The sequence below is a fragment of the Erpetoichthys calabaricus genome, chromosome 1 (genome assembly GCF_900747795.2).
Source record: "Erpetoichthys calabaricus chromosome 1, fErpCal1.3, whole genome shotgun sequence".
Taxonomy (NCBI): Eukaryota; Metazoa; Chordata; class Cladistia; order Polypteriformes; family Polypteridae; genus Erpetoichthys; species Erpetoichthys calabaricus.
This window is the reverse complement of record NC_041394.2, coordinates 27227426-27251042: the sequence shown is the minus strand read 5'-3', so window position 1 is coordinate 27251042 and position 23617 is coordinate 27227426. Positions and strand designations below refer to the sequence as shown.

The window sequence follows — 23617 nt, the reverse complement described above, 5'->3', positions numbered from 1 at the left end:
AGGATAGATCCTTGTGGAACACCATATAGAATATCATGTGTCTTTGAAGTATAATGACCACAACTAACAAAGAATTTTCTACCTGCCAGGTAGAACTCAAACCAATTTAAGACACTGTCAGAGAGGCCCACCCATTGACTAAGGCGAATTCTAAGAATATTGTGATCAATGGTGTCAAATGCGGCACTCAGATCTAAGAGGATGAGAACAGATAAACAGCCGCAAGTCATTTACTACTTTAACTAGCGCAGTTTATGTACTGTGATTTGTTCTGAAACTTGTCAAGAATAGCATGTTTATTGAGGTGGGCATTTAGCTGCATAATGACTGCCTTCTCTAGGATTTTACTTAAGAAATTCAGGTTAGAAATAGATCTAAAATTGTCAAAACAAAGGAGTCAAGATTATTTTTCTTGAGCAGGGGTCAGAGGCGGCCTTAGGGTTTTGTGGGGCCTCAGGCTGACAAACCACATGCGGGGCCAGTTACGTCAAACTCTGTTACCGGTATGTATAAACTTGCATGCAAATTTAATAAAAACAATATTAACATACACTGGATTTTCTCGTTACATATTCGGCTTAAGATAACACACAGACTTTTTCAAAATATAATGATATAATCTATTAAAAAAGTGCAATACATAATTCATGACAATACCACAACAGTGAGAAATGCGATGCAGTGTAATGCGACATTAGCAGGGCCCCTTCTTAAAATGCACCCAAATTGCAAGTATACTCGGAGTCTCGATATGCAGGATGTCATAGTCATAACTTACATTGATGTCATGTCAGCCGATTATCATTAGCGATACATGTTTTTGTGCATTAATATTCAGACATGTTTATGGTCTACAAATAAAATGTGAGTTTCAGTGTTGTCAACGGGAAGTGTGAAATTAACGTAGAGGTATCATCATGAAATCTCTTACCGGTTTCCAGGTTCAGAGATGAAAATCCACTTGTCTTGCCTTCTGATTGGAAAAGTCATTGATGACATCTTTGTAGTCTAATCTGAATGCAATGTCTTTTTCTACAGATCAGAGAAGCCAACCCAGAAAATAATGGGCTATACCTATTTTAGGAAGGGATTATATTGGCGACCCTTTTCGAGAGATGAAGGTGGACTATGGAATGTTTTCAAAGACGTACATGTACGGAATTTGACCTTGAAGAGGGATTTTAAAAGGGTTAATCTTAGAAGCATCTCAAATATCTACTGGAGAATATAACTTGACAAATTCGGTCAAACGGGACACGCGGACCTGAAAAGAGGGGCCCCTTAGGTGCAGGGCCTGGGGCAGTCGCCCCACTTGCCACCCCCAAACACTGCTCTTGGCAGGGGTTTAACAACAGCAGCCTTAAGACAGTCTGGGAAGACCCCCGTATCTAATGATGAGTTTACTATGTCACGAATACTATCAATTAGCATGCCAGATACTTCTTTGAAATGACTTGTTGGTATTGAATCAAGGACGCAGGTGGAGAGTTTCAGTTGAGAAATTATTCTATATTGATCAAGTAAATCTATCCTGGTGAAAGAATTTAATTTGTTTAAAATGAAATGCTGGGATTTAATAGGATCAGTATTGGAGGGGATGTACTATATTACTTCTCATATCACTCATTTTTTGATGAAATATAGCAAAAGCCTCAGAAGTTTCATTGGAGGTTTTTTGGAGACATTCCATTGAGTGACCTGGGTTTAACAGACGATCAATTGTGGCATTTGATAGTCTGCTACAACTCCTAAAGTCTTCCCATAAGGTATACTTTCAAATTTTAGACCTCCCATTGTGTATTTTTTGACCTTTGATGTTTAAAGCATTTTATAAATGGGTACAGCTCAAACTCTGACAGAGTTAGAGTCCATCCATCCATCCATTATCCAACCTGCTATATCCTAACTACAGGGTCACGGGGGTCTGCTGGAGCCAATTCCAGCCAACACAGGGCGCAAGGCAGGAAGCAAACTCTGGGCGGGGCACCAGCCCACCGCAGGGCACACACACACACTAGGGACAATTTAGAATCGCCAATGCACCTAACCTGCATGTCTTTGGACTGTGGGAGGAAACCCACGCAGACATGGGGAGAACATGCAAACTCCATGCAGGGATGACCCAGGAAGCGAACCCAGGTCTCCTAACTGCAAGACAGCAGCGCTACCACTGCACCACTGTTCCGCTCCAGATTTAGAGTACGAAATGAAATTCAGTACTCAACAATTTTCATGATATTGCTGCATCTGTAATCATAATTGTGATAATATATGATTAATTGTGAAGCTCTAATTGCCATTTATTAGGTGTGATCACACATGATTCAAAGTTCCAATTGAGAAAGCTCATGCATGTCTGTTTATCCACATGAAACAGCTTGCCCCCCCCCATAGACCAACTTTGTTGAAATGTGTCACACTTAACAAAGAAATTTGTTGAGACAGTTGATTTTTTTGATCGCACTGTATGGTTTAAACTTTCAGAATTTCCCTTTGAAAAACATTGGCGAATTTGAGATCTCGTCCGTCTTAAAACGGAGAAACATCTTGCGTGACCTCAATTTGGAATTGGTTTCCTGTTTCAGTTTTACCATGAGAGCAGTTACTTGAACGTGTATCTTTTGTATGTTTTGTATATTTTCCTCTTTTTACTTGCCTGATAGCCGCTCTGTTCTCAATATAAGTGAGTCAGACGCCAGGGAGAGCATGCGTGCGCAAACAGCTCACACAGCTGCGCCCTCATCCTGCTTCTTTAGATAATTTAACTAACTGGAAATAAATGGAAGTGGAAAAGCAGTCATGTAGGCACATGTAAGACTGGATTGATTGAACAATATTATCTTCAGATTATTGTAAAAAAAAAAAAAAAAAACTCAACGTTATCAACCTGCAGCTAAATGGTGTTTGAAATAATAACATGGTAAAAGCGCAGCTGCCCTAAGTGATCCAAACACAGGATGGGTTTAAGTAGCGTCCGAAAGTGGGGGGTTCACTGGCTTAAGACCCTGATCTCTGGCATACAGTCCCAAATATACAAGAGTAATTGAGACAAGCCTCTAATCTTCTTGCCCATTGTGTGCCATTCATATTACACAATAAATCAATTCCTTTCCAATTTCTTATTTATTTATATCAGTTTAACAAATTACCGTGTTTTAAGTAATATTAATAGCAAGATCAATAGCAACTCATCTTCAGTTTCTTTTCTCCTTTCATAGGGTAATATTGATACTGATATATGCTAATATTGGACATTCTCTATTAATAGGTATTTTTCAATTTCTAATAATTGGATTCTACTTTCAACAATGGTATGTTTAGGGATATTGAATAACAATTAGTCACAGACCCTCCACCATTGACACACATCAGTCGATGCCATTTTCACATGACCTGAATTGTGGTCTGCTGTGTATGAAAGCCATTGAGACACCACAAGCCTCTTTGTGCTCCATTTTTAACTTCATTATAAAATGCTGTTTAAAACCACACATTTAATGTTGTCTACCAACACATGGAATTGCATTCTATTATCGCTTTTACTTTTGAATATTACACATTGTTACAAAACTATTATTATAAAATTATTCATATTTATTAATTATTAATATTAATTATTAAAAATTATTATTATAAAACTATTGACAAACTGGTGAGGAAGGCAGGCTCTATTGTTGGCATGGAGCTGGACAGTTTAACATCTGTGGCAGAGCGATGGGCGCTGAGCAGACTCCTGTCACTCATGGAGAATCCACTGCATCCATTAAACAGTGTCATCTCCAGACAGAGGAGCAGCTTCAGTGACAGACTGCTGTCACCGTCCTGCTCCACTGATAGACTGAGGAGATCGTTCCTCTCCCAAACTATGCCACTCTTTATTGTCTGTTTTTACCTGCATTATTATCAATCTTTAATTTAATATTGTTTTTTGTATCATTATGCTGCTGCTGGAGAATGTGAATTTCCCCTTGGGATTTATAAAGTATCTATCTATCTATCTATCTATCTATCTATCTATCTATCTATCTATCTATCTATCTATCTATCTATCTATCTATCTATCTATCTATCTATCTATCTATCTATCTATCTATCTATCTATCTAATAAACAAAAATGTAACAACTGACTCTTGGATAAAGTAAATAAAAAATGTGAATTGCGCCAATTTTCATAACAGTTAGCTTAGATGCTTCACGCCCCTGAATGTTCTGCTAAGCAGATATTGTCTAAATTGTTTTATATTGTTTTGTTTCAAATACACCCCCATCTTGGGAGTTGTTGCACCATCTTTTCCACTTTTTCATTCACCATCAGTTGCAATTCAAAATGATGCCAAAGTAGTGGTGGCATCGAAGTTTCTAGATAATAAACACATCTTTTTGGTTCAAGTAGCTAGTTCAAACATATAGAGATTAGATTAGATATATTAGATAAACTTTATTAATCCCAAATGGAAATTCAGATGCATACAGCAACAAAAATATAAAAAACAAAGAATACAGACTCAAAGAACAGATAATACAATTAATCAATCGATAAATAAAACTAAATATAATACAGATATAACAAGTACATAAGGGGTAGCATTAAATTGCTTGATAGCAGTGGACAGAAAAGACCCCCAAAGACTTGTAGCATGCCATGGTGGAATGAGCCTGTAGCTATAAGTCCCCAAGTGAGCGCCTCCTGGAGGGGATGGAAGGGATTTTTCATAATGTCATCCAATTTTGGCATCATCCTCTTTTCCACAACAGCTTCCAGTGTGTCCAGGTTTTGCCCTGTGATAGAGGAGGCTTTCCTGATAAGTTTGATCAGGCTTCTTTTGTGCTCAGGGAGCTCCCCCAGGAGACTGCAGCATAGAACACCACACTGGCTACTATGGACTGGTAGAACATTTCCAGCAGCTTGTGGCACACGTCAAAACATGTTAATCTCTTTTGGGTAGTCCAGTCTTCCGCGGCCCTTCTTGTCCAGTGCCACTGTGTTGTCAGGCCTGTCCAATTTTATGTTTACGTGAACCACCAGGTACTTGTAGGTCTGCATCACTTACATGTCCTCCCTCTAAATGGTGACTGGTCTTTGAGGCTTCCTAGTCCACCACCAGCTCCTTCATCTTGCAAATTGTTGTCCCTTCCCCACAAGTCCTCCACAACCTCTATATTAACCAAATGAGCAGGATCGGTGTATGCAAGCCACCTTTATAGCATGCTGAGACAGCATCAAGCTCGTTCAGACCTGCCCCGGATGTCAACTTCCACAGAACAGCTTCCAACCTGGCCTGATTCCATGCCTGGACATGCCCAGGCTGCACAAACCGTTGTCGATAAGTCACTTACGGGAGCGAAAATGTTTGGATACAAATATAAGAAAAAATCATGACAAAACTGAAATGGTACATGATGGGTAAATTTTGATGTGATATTCGTGATCAGCACCCAAAAATCTATAAGAAACACCCAACAGTGTTCAAGAAGCAAAAACTTTGTTGTGCAGTGTTATTAATGCAGCCTATGATGGATGAGTCATCTAAAAATTTATGTTGGTGGCAAGTGCTGGTATTGTACTGGAAGTCTATTGTGTAGAAGGTGAAGGGGAAGGGAGACAGGACAGTTTCCTGAGGTGCTCCAGTTTTACACACCACCATTTCTGACACACAGTCCCTGAGCCTCACAAACTGCTGTCTTTCGGCCAGGTAGTCCATGATCCAGGAGATTGTAGGTACATCAAAATTTAAAGCCTTGAGCTTTTCCCCCTTGTCAATTTAGAGATACAGGATTTTTGCATGTTTTTGACAACATGTTTTGGTTGTCTTCTTCTTTGTTTTGTGTTTTTCCTTTCACCCCTTTTTCCATTCTTTTTATTATGCTACAGTGGCTTGTCTCTTTCCAACTCTAGTGGTATGGCCTCCAAAACCATTGTATGCCATAAATTCAGTAGCCCCAAAGTCAAAACTTTAATAGGATGGCAACAAAAAGAAAATGACAGCTTCCTTCAGGTCATCTCTGGACACTGGCTTGTCTTTCAGGTCTCAGGAGTTAATCAAAGCTGCAATCCTGGACAATGACTTCATGAAGAACCTGGAGATGTCTCAGATTCTAGAGATTGTGGACTGCATGTACCCTGTTGAGTATAATCAAGGAAGCTGCATCATCAAGGAAGGAGACATTGGCTCGCTGGTGTATGTGATGGAAGGTGAGACCCCTGAGCATATTTATCTCTTAACATGGGAGAATTTTGTCATCAGGATTTTCTCATTGAACACATTTGGCTGTAACTGAACGATAATGAAAGAGGAAGGCAAATGGTTGATGTGCACAGAGAGCATTACACTCCTGTTAATGGGCAGAGTGTCCCGTTCTTGTGTATTCAGACCAAGGTTATTATAGTTAACGAAAACTAAAATCAAAACTGAAACTATTATTAAAAAAAAATTTCCGTAAACTGAAATAAAATAATTAACAAAACTGAAATGAAAAACTAAAACTAAACGAAACTATTAAAGTAGCTGGAAAGACTAACTGAAATAAAACAATTTACTAAAATATTTTTAGTTTTCGATTTTGAATGAATATTCTTGCCGTTAGTCTTTAACCCTTGTAAGTTTTAACTCTACAACAGAAAGTCATCCACCATGAGCCGGTCGCACATATTCATCCAGTGAATGGCAGCTGGTGATGGAGGGTGGGTGTTCACACAGCATTTGCGGTGACAGAGCAAGGTGAATGCGGGTACGTAAAGCATGTGAAATAGAAAGTGATTTACGTGCCACCTTTCTTTGCGCTTCTTGTATATCAAGATGTAATTCATACGGCTGAAATCAGAATGTGCTGGTCAACAAAACGTTTACCATATGGACAGAAAAATCACGAGTGAGTAGCGTTTCAGTTTATTTCTCAGGTGACTGTTTTTTGTTGACAGCAATTCACCTGCCACTTTGCACGGAGAAATTGTTTTTACTTTCTCATATACGAAGTATAGAGAAAGTATAGTAATCACGAAAAAATTTGAACTCAATATTTTGATGAATCTTGACGTTACAGACCTCCCAGAGTCTAAAAGTACTGTTTTTTGGAATTGTGTGTGTGTCTGTGTGTGTGTGTATAAACACGATAACTCAAAAACGCAACTACCTGTAGATAGATGGATGAAATTTGGCATTTTGTTGTCACACAACAATTGTAGATCTGTATTACTTTTAGGCCAAATCCATCACCCGGAAGTGGTACTTTACCTGAACACATACTCGTTTTTTTTTTATTATTCATGCAGCTGCAAAGTCCGATTTATTCAACTTTACTTTTATAATAATTGTTCAATATATTATTAATTTGATTTGTTGTTGATGGTTCCTTAATGTACATAATACAAAAATATAATCATTGTCTTGCGGTTTACTCCTCAAATATCCATCCCCATATCTGAGTATACAAGAAAGTCGAGGGGAGACCACTCCCAGTTTTTGAAAATAAAACAGCAATAATCGACAGACTGACTAGGTCATCATACAAGATCAGCATATTGTTGCTGACCATCACTTTTGCTTTAAAAACATCATTTAACAATTAAGCGATACAAACAAAGGTAGGTAGGCCAATAGAGACTGCGAAGTGATGAAAAACCAAACATACTAATGGGTTTTTGTATTTATTCTATATTTATTCATTTGTCTTTTTAGTTCATATTCACAACTCAAAATACCTAATATTGTGAAAGTAATCCATTAGCAAAATTATATTTTAAAATATCTGTCTTCCTTTTTTCAATGTTTTTCTCTCTCTCTCAAAATAGATAGTTGAAATATCATATTCTTTTTGTTCTTAACATCAGCCTTATCATACAAATTGCATTCCAGTGATTTTTCCTGCCGTACATCCAAACCTGCTGCTGTAGGCTCCAGGTTTCCTGCAGTCCTGCTCTGGATAAACAGGTTTAGATAATGTAGATATTGTTCTTAATCTCAGATGCTGTCTCTGTCATTTTATGCCTGTCCGTACTCCTATTCCCTGCTCTTGCTCGGCTCATTTTGAGTTTATTTTCCTTTATGTTAGGCTATTCAAGTCTCACTGCCCCAAACCTTTGTCACTACATGTTTGTTTTTCTTTGTTTCCCTCAAAACAGCTAGGTGGGGTCTGCACACTGATTCAAGTCTAAGAGCCCTGTTCTTCCTAAGCCTCTGTAATTTTCATGAGAAAATATTTAAAAAATTATAAAATTGTGTAAAATTGTTCATATTCAGTATCTGGTTTTGTGCTTGTTTTTATCAGACAAAAAGAATACCAGATAGTAAACCATGTAGTGTAGTAAGCTTCCACTAACATTAAACTCGTATCCAAATCCAAAGTGTACAGTTCTGTCTGATTGTGACACCAAACTAAACTCCGAAGGAGCTCCATGCCATAATTACTAAAACTAAAACTGAAACTAATAGATATAAAAATAAAATAGAAATGTCTTTGTGAAATAAATACTAAACTAAAAATACATGATGAAGGAAAACTAAAACTAAATTGAATTTCCAAGTAAGGTCAGAAAAAATATAGAAATAAAAACTAATATAAAAAGGCAAAACTATAATAACCTTGATTCAGACACACTATTTGGAAACATCAGGTTTAAACATAGCAGCCATTCTGAAATTCCAATTAAATATTTTCAGTGAAAACATTTTCTTTAAAAAAAGAACCTAGGCAAATTGCTTTTTAATGGAAGAAAAAGATTACCATTTATTGAATTACATGATATGGCATGCGGGGCTTCAATAAGTGAAATCGAACAGTGCTCCGAATGCAGATGCACGTCAGACATTTGTATTTCTAATAGTGCACAGCATGCTGAGCTCATAAGTGGAAGTGCACTTTATAAGAATAAATTAAATTGAACTGAATTCAGATTGCCTGTCAGCACAAAAATAGACACTTATTTGAAATATGGAAGCACAGCAAATATACACAAACCCCAGCAAGTGTGCCTTCTCAAATGAATATCCTGATTGGTGAGATGTTGTTGGCATTCATTATTTCTATTACCATTCACCCTTCTTACCAGCCCTTGCTCATAGGCAGTTGGAGCCTTTCCAGGCAGCAATGCATACAAAACAGGAAACAACACTAAGGGGGTGCCAGTCTAGCAGATAGCACAGCTACTCTCAGCCTGCCAGTTTAGGTTTTGGCTTTGGATGGTGGTGGAAGAAAGGGGTGCAGTTTCTGGAGTAATGTCCTGTCACACAAATGAGTCAAAGACATCATGATGGTTTGGGGCAGCCACCCATATGCTTTTCCAAGGCTGCAAAATAGGCTTAAATTAGAACAGAGATGTTCACAGATCCAAGACAGAACTGAGGGTATGGTAGTAAAGATGGAGTCTTTATTAGGCAGTACAGGAAGTGACATCATCTGTGTGGGAACTGAAAGTGATGTCATTGGAGGCACCGGAGCCGGAAGTGACATTGTCCTCAACACTGGAACTGGAAGTGACATCATCAGAGGCGCCAGAAATGGAAGTGACATCATCAGAGGCGCCGGAAGCAGGTGGGATTTCCTGAGAAAGGTCTGCAAGGAACTGAGAGACACAGTCAGTGCACCCCACCACCCCCTGGTCTGGCGTGGAATTATTATTACTCAGGCCCTTTAGCTGCCTCCTACTCGCATGTGTGTGACAGTCCACAATTCAATTTGAAGTCTTTTTCCAATTATACCCAATCCACCACCATCACACCAAAGCGTAAGAAGCAGAATTATAAATGGAAAAGTACAGAATCAGTTTGTGACTGTGTGACTTTCAGCAAGTGACTTAATCATAACCTCTACACTTACAGTATAGAAAGAATGAGGAAATCTTTGTACTATAAATCTGACTGAAATGCCACCCAGGTTTGGTTCTTGCCATACAGTTGGTGTTACCTGGATAGGCTCAGGCCCCCACAAACCTTTTTTGCATATCCCTTGCATGCAATGACTGTTTATCCATCTATTTATTTATGTATTTCTTTATTTAAAGAGCCCATTTTTTTCCCGGCGGACAAATAAAGTTCAATCTATCTATTGTAAATGTAAGCAAAGACAAGGAAATGAGTGAAAAAAAAAGACTCAGCCATGCCACAATTGTAGTTTCCATACTCTGTGTTCCTCCTTAGCTGGTCCCTGAGTGAATGCCAAATTCTGTCAGATCTTGTCAATATGAACTGAGGTTTTGGCCAGCAGGAAAATGACATCAGTGGTCCTCCAGGTTTTTCTCTTCCTCTAGTCTAAAGAGACAGATGACATAAAAGTTACCAGTGGTGTTATGCTTAATTCCATCTCTATACTTATCCATGTGTCTGGCATGATCTAAAATATAGTGCCTATCTATCTATCTATCTATCTATCTATCTATCTATCTATCTATCTATCTATCTATCTATCTATCTATCTATCTATCTATCTATCTATCTATCTATCTATCTATCTATCTATCTATCTATCTATCTATCTATCTATCTATCTATCTATCTATCTATCTATCTATCTATCTATCTATCTATCTATCTATCTATCTATCAGAATGACCTAATGACAGAACTCACACTAAAAAAGACTCACCTTTCTTAGACAGTGGTGGTGCTGCTGTCCATTTTTGCAGAAGTCGTCTGTATTTTGATTAAAAGTGAAATTTGAGTTTATAATTTTCCACAGATATTTATAACCTTCAAAGATCTCAACTGCTTGGACTTTGATGATTGTTTCTTGTGGCTGAATGCTGTTTCTTCCAGAACTGACTATTAGTTCTTTAGTTTTTTATAACATTTAGTTATAGAAAAGACACATTACACCAATTAACAAAATCATCTACCACTGGATGAGTACTGGCTTCATTCTCATTCATTAGGTCTGCAATCACTGAGACATCAGCATATTTTAAAATGACCCTGTTTTCAAATTCACTGTGGCAACCATAGTGTAATGAATATGCAAAAGAGCTGATAGAACACATCTGACGAGGACAACACGTCAGACAGCCAACCATTGACTTTCATTCTGAATCCTGTGAGTTGAAAAGTCAATTGACCACCGTACCAAACTGAAGTCCAAATTAAAACCTTTTAAAAGTTCCTCTATAAAATGGTGGGGCTGGATGGTGTTAAAAGTTGATGAGAAGCCTACAAACAGGAGCCTCACTTGAGCCTCGATGCCCTCCAACAGGTGAAGTAAAATGACCATGGTGTCCTCTGTCCCACTATTAGACTGCTATACAAACTGAAATGATCTCATAAACCCTGACCTTTCTGATTCAGCATCCTCCTTATAAGTTTTTAAACAATGTCATAACCAGTGATGTCAGAGCCTCTGTTCTAAAGTCATACATGTTTGTACGGTTTTTGTTTTTAGCTATGTGAATTACTATCCCCTCTTTTCAGAGCTTTGAAACCTTTGCTGTTTTGATAACAACCTAAATTAAAGTAACAAATGAAGCTGAGCAGCTCTGCACAAGAGCCTTCCACTAAGACAGCAAGAAAGATGAATGAAACGGACAGTCACTTATATCATATGTGTATAGTGCCCTGAGCTTATAAATGGAAGTGCGCTTTATAAGAATAATTTGAATTCAATTAAGAATTTCCTATAGGCCTGTTCTGTGTTTGTATGCCACCACTACAGAGACGTGCTTTAGTCAAGAACCTTCATATGATGCAGTCCCCCATTATTAGTGCAGTACTTTAAGATGTTACCTGAAAGATATGAGGAATGGAGAGTTTAATTAACTGAGTATGAGTGTTTGAAAGCCAGTCTTCTTTCATTGCCTTGTGTTGCTATTAGGCCTCAACACTGTTTTTCAGTTGCACCATTAACACATCATCTCCACTTCAGTTCATAACATCAGGTTTTATTAAATTAATTAATCAAAAAACCTCCCAGAAGCTTATTTTTCTGCCTCTGCTTTGCAATTAGAAGAGCATGGCTGATACTATGCAGTTCATTGGAGTGCACTTCATCACTCTCACAGGGGTACACTCAGAATCATTAAAGTACTCTGCTGTACACTAATGGGATCCTTAGCAGGAAGATAAGGTACACACTTCAGCTTATGTCCAATATGCTTTATGAAAGGTTCATAGAGGTTTCCTGTCCTGTGGCTGACTGGCAGTGTGGCCATGTTGTTATAGAAGTGGTCTTTCCTTCAGATTCGCTGCGCTTAGAAGAGTATTTCACCTAACCCCAACTTTAAAGTGACATAGAAACATTTGAAGGTATTAAGTATGTGATGATGGTATTTCCTAGAGAAAGGTGTTATAAAAAATATGCCTATTATATTACAAGGAATGTATCTTAGGGTACATAAATAGAAAAACCTGCCTACCCACATTCCCAGTATAGAAACAACGAAAAGCCTGGCAAGCACTTACTTTGGCTTGATATCACCATAGTGGCTGTACAATGTATGAGAACATTAGAAAAATCTAGATGAGAACAGGCCATTCAGCCCAACAAAGCTCGGCTGTTCTATCCATTTAATTTTTCCAAAAAAAACCATCAAGTTTAATTTCAAACATCCCAAAAGGCCTACTGTCTACCACACTACTTGGTCACTTATTCCAGGTGTCTATGGTTCTCTGTGCAAAGTAAGGTTTCTAATATTTCTGAGAAATTTACCAGTTTCCAACTTGATCCACTGGACTAATTCCCTTCACAATTTTAAACACTTCAGTCAGGTCTCCTCTTAGTTTTCTTTTGCTTAAACTGTAAAGGCTCAGCTCTTTTAATTTTTCCTCATAACTCATCCCCTGTAGCCCTGGAGTCAGCCTAGTTGCTCTTCTCTTGACCTTTTCTAGTGTTGCTATGTCCTTTTTGTAGCCTGGAGACCAAAACTGCACACAGGACTAAAGATGAGGCCTCACCAGTGCGTTACAAAGCTCGAGCAGAACCTCCTTGGACTTGTGATCTACGCATCAGGGCGCTATATAACCTGTCACTCTGTTTGCCTGAGCACTGTCCGGAAGTTGATAGCTTAGAGTCCACTACAATTCCTAAATCCTTATCATAACTTCTGATTCCTTTCACCAACTTTTGTGTATTCATGCCTAACATTTTTACTTCTTATGTGTAATACTTTCTATTTACTTACTTTAAACTTCATCTGCCACAAATTTGCCCAAGCCTGTCTGCTGTTCAAGTGCCTCTAATAATTCAACAGATTCCAGACCATCTGTCAATCCACCTACCTTGGTGTCATCTGTAAATTTAACCAACTTGTTACTTATGAGGGATGTTCAAAAAGTTTCTGCACTTTTATATTTTTTTGGAAACAGTGAAGGCAGGAGGAGTAGTAATTGGTTGTGTCCGAAAGTGTCATGTGACTAGTTTTTTCTGGCAAAGTGGCTGCCCTTGCAGTTTAGTATAAGAGTTGTCACCATGTGGTGAAGATGGCTGCGAACTTATAAACTGCACCAAAGAGGAACAGTGTTCTGTCTTAACACTTTTTGTGGACAGAAGGTGTGCTGGGAGCACAAATTCATCTCCACATGTGTGCTCAGTATGAGGATAAAGTTCTCTCTCGTAGAGTCGTCTATGAGTGGATTGAAATATTTGAAAATGGCCGTACTAGTGTGATGCATGCAGAGCGCTCTGGAGGTCCAGCTACAGCCACGACCACGAGGAATGAAGAGAGAACCCTGATGTGAAAGCAGCGGTGCATCAGTAGCTACGCGCTCAACCAAAAACATTTTTTACTGATGGCATTAAAAAGTTGGTACAACGATGGGAAAATTGCATCATAAAGGATAGTGACTATGTAGAAAAGTGATATAAATTGTTTTTGAAATTTTAAATAAATAGAGTTAAAAAAAGTGCAGAAACTTTTTGAACGTCCCTCATATATTTGTATATTCCTATCCAAGTCATGTATATATGTTTAAAATAGCAGCGGCCCCAGAACTGACCCCTGCTGGACACAACTCTTAACGTCAGCCAATTCTGATAGGATTCCTCGCACCATAACCCTCTGCTTCCTGTGTCTGAGCCAATTCTTCTTTCATCTACGCACAATGTCTTCCGAATTCTTTTAATCTGATGATTTATGTGGCACCTTATCAAATGAAAGTCCAGATAGATAATATATCATAAGCTCCACCTTGACCATATCTTTTTGTTACTTCCTCATAGAATTCCAGCTAGTTGGAAATCATATTCCCTCTCTTCTGAACCCATGCTGACTGTTCAGTTAAACTCTTGTCTTTACCATGTGCTGCTCAAACCTTTCCTTAAAACTTCCTTCCATTAATGTTTCTGTGATACACATTAAGCTTACTGGACTGTAATGGCTTGGATCTACCCAGTCACCATTTTTATTTAATGGAATAATGTTTGCCATTTTCTAGTCCAGTCAGAATTTCCCCAGTGCACATTGGCCTTCTAAAAATATGCATCAAGGGTTCATATACACTCACCAGCCACTTTATTAGGTACAGCTTGCTGGGCTGGACTCCCTTTTGCCTTCAGAACTGCCACAGTTCTCCATGGCATAGATTCAACAAGGATCTGTTAACATTCCTCAGAGATTTTGATCCATATCGACATGACAGCATCACACAGTAGCTACAGATTTCTCGGCTACACATCCAAAATGCGAATCTCCCATTCCACCACATCCCAAAGGTACTGTATGGGATTGAGATTTGGTAACTGTGGAGGCATTTGAGCACAGTGAACTCGTTGTCATTTTCAAGAAACCAGATTGAAACGATTTGAGCTTTGTGACATGGTGCGTTATTCTGCTGGAAGTAGCCATCAAAGTAATTTAAATTGCCTTTCGTCCCCACCCTGATGCTAGGTTTGAATTTCAGCATGTCATCTTGACAATGTTTACATGCCCAAATGCATTGAGCTTCTGCATTGTGATTGGCTAATTTGATGTATGTGTTAACAAGCAGCTGATCAGGTGTATCTAATAAAGTGGCCAGTGAGTGAGCTGACCGCTTTAAGAATTGGAGGATAAATATGATCTGGTCCTGGTGATTTATTTGTTTTCAGCCTATTTAATCTAAGCAGCACTTCTCCCTCTACAATTTTGAAAATTTTCAGTACCTCTTTAGTAGTCCCTGTTACTGCTGTGAGGTTATATACGTCCTCAGAAGAGATGTGAGTTTAGAGCATCTGTTATTTAACTGACTATATTTTGTAATCCCCCTGGTTGTTATGTTTGGATTCATCTAATCAAACTCCATGTCCAGTTTGTTTATTCGACGCAAGGCTATTTGTTTTTGAAATCTTGTCTCTCCTGATTTTTGTGTTTCACTTTTGCCCAGTTCTGTGTTTTATTTTGCCTTTCGCTCTTTTTGATCCAGTCTTTCACTCTGATTTTTTTTTACCTTACGTTTGTTAGATTCCTGCCTTCCTGATTTTGACTTTAGCTTCCTTTCCCAACTTCACTTTGACTCTTGATTCCAATATTACAAACAATTGCTGCCACCCAGCATAAACAGGAACAAATTAATGTAGTGGATGCAAAAAAATAATATGGAAGATGTAAATGTGGCACATAAAGGATGCCAATACTGATTCTCTGTGCAAGAGAGGACAGTGCCTGCTATACTTCCTTAGAAGACTGGCGTCCTTCAACATCTGCAATAAGATGCTGCAGATGTTCTATCAGACGGTTGTGGTGAGTGTCCTCTCCTATGCGGTGGTGTGCTAGGGAGGCAGCATTAAGAAGAAGGACGCCTCATGCCTGGACAAACTGGTGAGGAAGGCAGGCTTTATTGCAGGCATGAAGCTGGACAGTTTGACATCCGTGGCAGAGTGACGGGCACTGAGCAGGCTCCTATCAATAATGGAGAAACCACTGCATCCACTAAACAGGATCATCTCCAGACAGGGGAGCAGCTTCAGCAACAGACTGCTGTCACCGTCCTGCTCCACTGACAGACTGAGGAGATCGTTCCTCCCCCAAACTATGCGACTCTTCAATTCCACCCGGGGGGGGGGTAAACATTAACACTATTCAAAATTATTGCCTGTTTTTATCTGCATTTTTATCCATCCATCCATCCATTTTCCAACCCGCTGAATCCAAACACAGGGTCACGGGGGTCTGCTGGAGCCAATCCCAGCCAACACAGGGCACAAGGCAGGAACCAATCCTGGGCAGGGTGCCAACCCACCGCAGCGCATTTTTATTACTCTTTAATTTAATATTGTTTTTTTCTATCAGTATGTTGCTGCTGGAGCATGTGAATTTCCCCTTGGGATTAATAAAGTATCTATCTATCTATCTATCTATCTATCTATCTATCTATCTATCTATCTATCTATCTATCTATCTATCTATCTATCTATCTATCTATCTATCTATCTATCTATCTATCTATCTATCTATCTATCTATCTATCTATCTATCTATCTATCTAAAGGTTGTTTTGAAATATTTGCTGTAAAAACCAGAAGCAAAGAAGGAATAAAAGGACGCAGGAGTGATCTCAACTAGGTTTAAGTGAGACTTCTGGAGGGACCCATAGCATTAGCAGGCTTCATCAGCTCAACACCACTCCCTGTTACGAATGCTGCAGAACCCAAAATGCTTGCCCTGGAACAGCAAACCCCGTCGACCCCCAGTGAGACTGTGTGCTGCTAAATATCTGCCTACTCTTTGTGGCCTCATTCCCTCTGCAATGTAATATTCTGTCCTCTAATGTCCTTCTTCCCAGACCACCACTGCCTCTTTCATTTCGAAGGCATCTAGTATAGTTAAGTTTACTTATTTGGCCAACGCCTCTATCCAAAGCGACTTACAACATTTGAGATACAATTGGTTACATTTCTTTTCTTTTTCCAGTTAGAGCACAGGTGAGTGAAGTGACTTGTTCAGGGTCACACAGTGTCAGTGGCATGATTTGAACCTACAACCTCAAGGTTTCAAGTCCAAAGCCTTAAACACTGCTCCACAGTAATCAACCAGAACACTTTCGTCCACATTGACATAATGACTTGTTTTGTTACTTCTCTCCATCTGGTGCCTTGGTGGGCCCTGCTGCTGTCCTGTGCCTCTTCTCCCATTCAGTAGCGGACCACACATCACACTGACTGGACTGCCTGAAAATTTGTTTTAGCAAGAACTCCCTCAATGTCTGACACACTCACACACTTGACCTGAAAAGCAATGATGATGTCACAAAAGGGTAAGAAATTCAAAGGATAGACATCAAACACCTGAGGGCACAGCAGAGCCTGGAGACAGAAGATGAAAGAAATCTGTCAGCCGCACGTTCCCAAGTTTGCCAGCTGCTCCTCCTTGACTCCTTGTTTCACATGCCAGCTCCAGCTGGCCCAACTCAGTTACAAATCACTGAAGTCTTAAATGTGGGAAATACAAGTACTAAAACATAGATGTCCACTCCACTCTGCAATTTTGCAGAAACTTTCTTGGAATCCTACCCTCCATTGTCTGCCCCTGTGTATTCTGTAATGGAGTGAGACAACATCCAGCATCCAATGCAGGAATCAACAGTGGACTGCACGGCAGACCATTGTGGCACACATGTGCTGAATACCAGAACACTTCCAGTAAGGGTAAGCTGTTTTTTTGAACATCGGTCATAGTAAACATTTTTTGGACAGAGGCTTGTAGTATATTGCAAGCTACCCATCCATCCATTTCCTCAACATGGTTAGTCTAATTCAAACATAAGAGAATTGGGATGTAATCAGCATCCAAAGGAAAGCACAGATCAACCATGGATGAAACACCACTCCTTTGTAGGGCACACACTTACTCTTAGTGGGACAGTTGGGGGTCACTGTTTAAATTTAACATGCATGCATTTGAGATATGGAAGGTATAGAAGCATTTCAAATTATTACCTATATGACGAATACAGTGCCCTCCATAGTGTTTAGGACAAAGAAATATTTTTCCTTTATTTACCCCTCTGCTCCACAGTTTAAAACTAAAGGGTATTTCATAAAGTATGCAGTTTTTGAATTGCGTGGAATTTTTTTCATTTGAGGGTTGTCAGCACTGTTCCTATCATTTTCGTTATCTACTATTACTCCGATTAGAAGACCATTTAGTAGCCATGGAGCGGTTCAGTATCGAGCAACGCATTCTTATTGTGAAAACTCATTACAAAAACGGGGAGTGCTACGCAGTGACTGTCTGTAAACTTCGCGTGATCTTTGGATATGATAATGCCCCTAACGCAACAACAGTTTCGAGGTTGGTACAGAAATTCGAAGAATCTGGGTCAGTTGAAACCAGAAAATCGGCCGGTCGAAACCGTAATGTTCGAACGCAGCAAAACATTGCGGTAGTGCAAGACAATGTGAATGTGAGCCCCGTGAAGCCACTTCGCCGTTGTTCACAACAGATGGGTATGTCACCATCTTCGGTGTATCAAATACTGAAAAAAGATCTTCATATGTACCCCTACAAGATTCAGTTGACATAAGAGCTGAAACCAACAGATCATGCAAAATGGCGAAGATTCGCCAATTGGATTTTGGAACAAGAGGACGACAGTTTTTCAAAAAGAGTAATCTTCAGTGAGGAGGCACATTTCCATTTCTCGAGATATGTCAACAAACAAAATTGCCGCATTTGGGTGACGAAATCCCTAGAGTGATCCAAGAGCACAAAATGCATCCCCTACGAGCCACAGTTTGGTGTGGGTTTTGGGTAGGAGGCGTGATTGGCCCCCTCTTTTTTGAAGATGATGATGGAAATTCAGTTACTGTAAATGGCAGCCGTTATCGGGACATGATCACTAACTTTTTGTGGACTGCTCTGGAAGAAATGGAGGATGAAATGTGGTTTCAGCAGGATGGGGCTACCTGCCATACATCCGGGTGACAATCACCTTGCTTCATGAAAAATTCCCTGAAAAATTGTTTGGATTAAGTGCTTTTGGGACTGCGTTATGCCCATTAAGACGTGCCCCACAGGTGAAGAAAAATAAAAGTCTCTGTGTTTTTACACGTGCCTCTGTCTGAGTCTGTGCCGGGTCGGGCACTATACAGCGTCAATTCACAGTGAACAAACCTCAGACGTTTGTCGAACTGAAGAGGGAAATTCAACAGGTAATCGGCAAAATCGTCAGGGACATCTGCAAAAGAGTTATCATTAATTTCAACAATCGGATGACTGCCTTCAGAGAAAGTGGAGGAGAACATATACTCGGTATCATTTTTCATTATTAAATCGAAGTATATGTTGAATGATATTAAATAAAAATGTAGAATTTTGCTTCAATTTTGTCTGATATATTGCATTTTTAAAAACTGCATACTTTATGAAACACCCTCTACAAATCAAGCAATTGACAGACATGGTGATTAAAGTGTACATTGCAGACTTTCATTTTAGGATATTTGCATTCATATTATCATTACACTTTTTCTACGTGGTCCCCCATTTCTGGGCACCATAATGTCTGGGACACAGTAATGGCAGGTCTGTTAAAGCAGTCATATTTAGTACTTTGTCGCATATGCCTTGTGTGCAATGACTGTTTGAAGTCTGCAATTCATAGACATCACCAGGTACTGAGGATCTTTTCTGGTGATGCTCTGCCAAGCCTCTGATACAGCCATCTTCAATTCCTGCTTGTTTCAGGGGCTTGACCCCTTATGTTTTCTCTTCAACATATGGAGGCCTGCTCAGTTGGATTTAAATCAGATAAATGGCTGGGCCATTCAAGAATTTTGATTTGTTACCTTTGAAAAGCTCCTGTGATGCCTCAGCAGTTTGTTTGGATCATTAACAGCAGTTCTGTTGTCAAAGAAGAGAAGTGTGCCAGGACCTGTTGCAGCCATACATGCCCAAGCTGTAACACTCCCACCACCATGTGTAACAAATGAGGTGGTCTGCTTTGCATCTTGGGCAGTTCCTTTCCGTCACCACACTTTGCTCTTGCCATCTCTCTAATGCACTTTTATCTTTTCTTATCTGTCCATGAGGCCTTTTTCCAAACTTTTTCTGGATTGAGACTTGATACCATGCAGAGGTGGCCTCACCAGATTGTGTTCACTGGCAGACCTAAGTGGGTGAGCAGGCATATAGAACCCCACCAGTGTCTCCATATACACAGGTGCTGACCCACTAACTACTTTGTAGTAAGCATCAGGGATTTGAGCTTAATGCCTGCTGCTACAGAGAGCCAATGTAACAACCTGAAGAGAGGAATGCCATGTGCCCACAATGGCTGGTTAAATACAAGATGGGCTTTTGCATTTTGCACCATCTGCAGTGGCTTGATGGCACATTCAGGTCCTCCTGCTAGCAGTGAGTTGCCGTACTCCAGACATGACAAGACCAAAGCCTGAACCGGAAGTGGTGCTGCTTATTAAATCAGATAAGGTCTGATCTTGTGGATTTTATACAGAGTGAATCTGCATGAATGAGAGACAGTAGAAATGTGGTCAGAGAAGCCTAGGTGCTCACAAATCATCACCTCAAGGTTGCGTACTGACTTGGCAGGGATAATGAGCTCCAAGTTTGCCAGGTTCAGGCTGAGCTGTAGTTGGTGGTCCTGGTTGAAATATTAGTAAGACATGCGGAGACTCTAGCCTACACAGTGTGGTCCTCATGAGAGAACAACAGGTACAGCTATGTATAATCAACATAGCACTGATATGAGAAACCATGGGCTTAGATGATGGGTAGAGAGAAAAAAGATGAAAAGGACCCGGAAATGATCCTTGGGGCACCCCTGTGCATGTATGATGCACCCTTGATATCGCTCCTCACCAGGGGCTTCATGTATAAATGGTGCGTACTGCCATTTCCATACTGAGATCGTAATGTATAAACACTAAACTTGGCGTAAAGCCACACACATTCTCATGCCAGCTCAAACTGTACCGTATGCAAGTTTTTGGCTTACTTTTGCAAACTGGTGGCACCCAGCGTCAAAGCAGTGCTACTGTTCTTGTGTGTTTTCCCTTTATTTATTTGATTCATATCCCTGACACGGCTTTATCAAATACATTGAAATTAACCGCATATCATTTGTAGTTTAAGGCATCTGATTGTAATCAACCTGTAACTATATAATGATGCACAGTATGACCAAACTATTCTAAATACCATAGCTGCTTTAGTGTTTGGTTACTGTCAGTGCACCACTCAGAGTATTTTAACCCACTATATCTGAGTGTGGAATCACAGCTCTACAGCAGCTGATCCAAAAGCTCTACTGCAGATTGTGTCAAGAGCAGAGACAATTATTGGGGTACAGCATCTAGCACACGCTGCCTCCACCATGCACACAGTCTATTTGAACTTCTCCAATACGACAAACGCTTCAGAGCTTTTCCTGTACTGACCTCGCAGTTCAGAAACAATTTCATCCCAAGAACTATAAATGCACTCAATCAGTTTCATCAAGTGCTCCTGGTAGAACTGTTTGTACTTATAAGTACAATCTCCTCACTGTAAACTTGCATTACAGTTGTAATATTGCACAACCTGAGTCACTTTTGTTTTCATATTGTATATTTTTCATTTTTTATTGTATTATTATTATTGTTGTTGTTGTTGTTGTTATTTTTACCATTTTATAGGAAAATACGTTTATGGAGGATTTGCATATTGAATCTCATTGTACCAGGAAATAACAATAAAGGAATTTAATTCAATTCTATAGAAGAGAGCGCATATTTACTGATGATGACGACTGGCTTCTAAGTCAGTTTAGATTTCCAGGCGCTATCTTCTTGGAGCTCTTGAAATCATTTTTCAAATGAAATGCAGTAAAGTATATATATATTACATTATACAGATACATTTTAAACTTCTTTTAAATAATGTATACTGTTATTAAACGTGTGGACATGGTGAACAGAACTAGCGATGAACTGGCACCCCGTTCAGGGATTGGTCCTGCCTCACATTGTATGCTTCTGGGACTGGCGCAATCCTGGATGGATAGATGGATGGAATAATTAAACATGTACAATGAAGATATTTCAATGTTCCTTAAAAGTTTTGAAGAATCAGCGTTCTAAGCTTACAGAGGGCTTAACGTCTATTAAAGAGCTGATTGTCTAGCGATTGGTTACTTGGAGAAAGAAAAGGAAGGACGGGAATTGGGGGTTAGTTTGTTAGTTAGTTTGAAAGAGACAGTACTGCTGCAATAAATTATGTCATTGAAGGTCGCGCACGGCATAGCAGGCATCTTGCATGAGGCAGGAACAATCACTGGACGGGGCGCCAGTTCGTCGCTACCATTGCGCCACTGTGGCCTTATGTTTAATACAAGCTTTAATTCAGTTCACAATGAAAATGATCTCAAGTATACATCTCAGTATTTAATTTATTCAGAGAGCTGTAATATTATTAATGTAATGGATTCTGTGTACTGTTGGTGTAAAAGAAAGCCCGTTTAAGAAGCAGGTAGTGATTCACACACATAGAGCACATAGAAGAACACACAGAATACAAATCATTTAACGTGCTGCTTTAGTTACGATGGGATTTGAGAAACTAGTGAATGAAAAGATTTTAAGGTGAAGTTTATGATGTTCTACTTTAATGACAAAATAAACTATGTGATTAAAGTGGAAATTTCGAGATTTAAGTTGAAATTTCGAGCTTTTGTTTCCACTCTGTTCTTATTTTTTTTTTTTCATTTCTCTGTACCCTAATCAGTTTCCTTTCAGGCGGTGGGCTACAACTTGCCTTTTCACGGCGACTTTGATATGTGACAACTTCTTTTTTATTTCAAGCACTGTGCGACTTTCTGAACTTGAACTTTCGATCAGCTTCCTTTTGTTGTTTATACAACTGCTTAAACCAACAAATAGTACATTTTTCATTACCTCCACTTGGCATTTGCTGAAATTCTTCTTTTTTCCCTGTGCTTTTGCCATTGTCTTTTCACGGAATGCTGTACTTAAGGAAATATTTATACTGATTTGCATATTGAAAGCGGCATAATTCTGGGAGGAATCTGGGATGGGTGGCAGGCGTGTGCACTAATGTTATATTTCACGCTGACCAGGATTTATGTAGTGGAAGTGCGTGGAAGTTGGCTTGGCTTTTATGCATCAGAATTTTTTTGTGCGTACACACATTTCGACTTTTGTCTGTACGCCATGTTTTAGTGTGAATTCTATGCAAAGTGTCATGCATGAGGCCCCAGGACATACCCAAGTTGCAGTCCCAGTGAGGTAAATGTCAGAGTGGTTGACTGTGTCAAAGACAGAGGAGAGATCTACAAGAGTCAGGACTGATGACATATAGTAGCTCTAGCTAACCATAATCAGTAGAACTGTCTCAGTAAAATGGTTCCTTTTGAAGCTGGACTGATTAGGACTGAGCAATCTGTTCAGTGCAAGGAAAGAAGAGACTTGGTTAGGCATGGCATGTTCAAGTGTTTTGGAATTAAAGGAAAGGAGGGAGACAAGCTTTGAAAAGCTTCATTTACCTTTAGAGTGCTTCTCAAATTAAGAAAATTTTGTTGAATTTTTATGGAGATCTTAATATCAAGTGTCTGATATAACTTCTGCCCTCAAGGTACTTCACAATATACTGTAAGGCTTCTTCCTCTTCATCTTTTCCCACTTCTATGTGTGGTCAATGTTCTTGATTAACCTTCTCCATTCAGCTCGGTCCTACACCTTTTCACCATTCAAGCCCTTTTCCTTTTA

At 39.4% G+C, this 23617-nt stretch overlaps 1 pseudogene; it reads left to right on the top strand.

The window, feature by feature from the left end:
• LOC114645374 (cGMP-dependent protein kinase 1-like) overlaps positions 1-23617 on the top strand; it is a 134375-nt pseudogene that overhangs the window by 37712 nt on the left and 73046 nt on the right.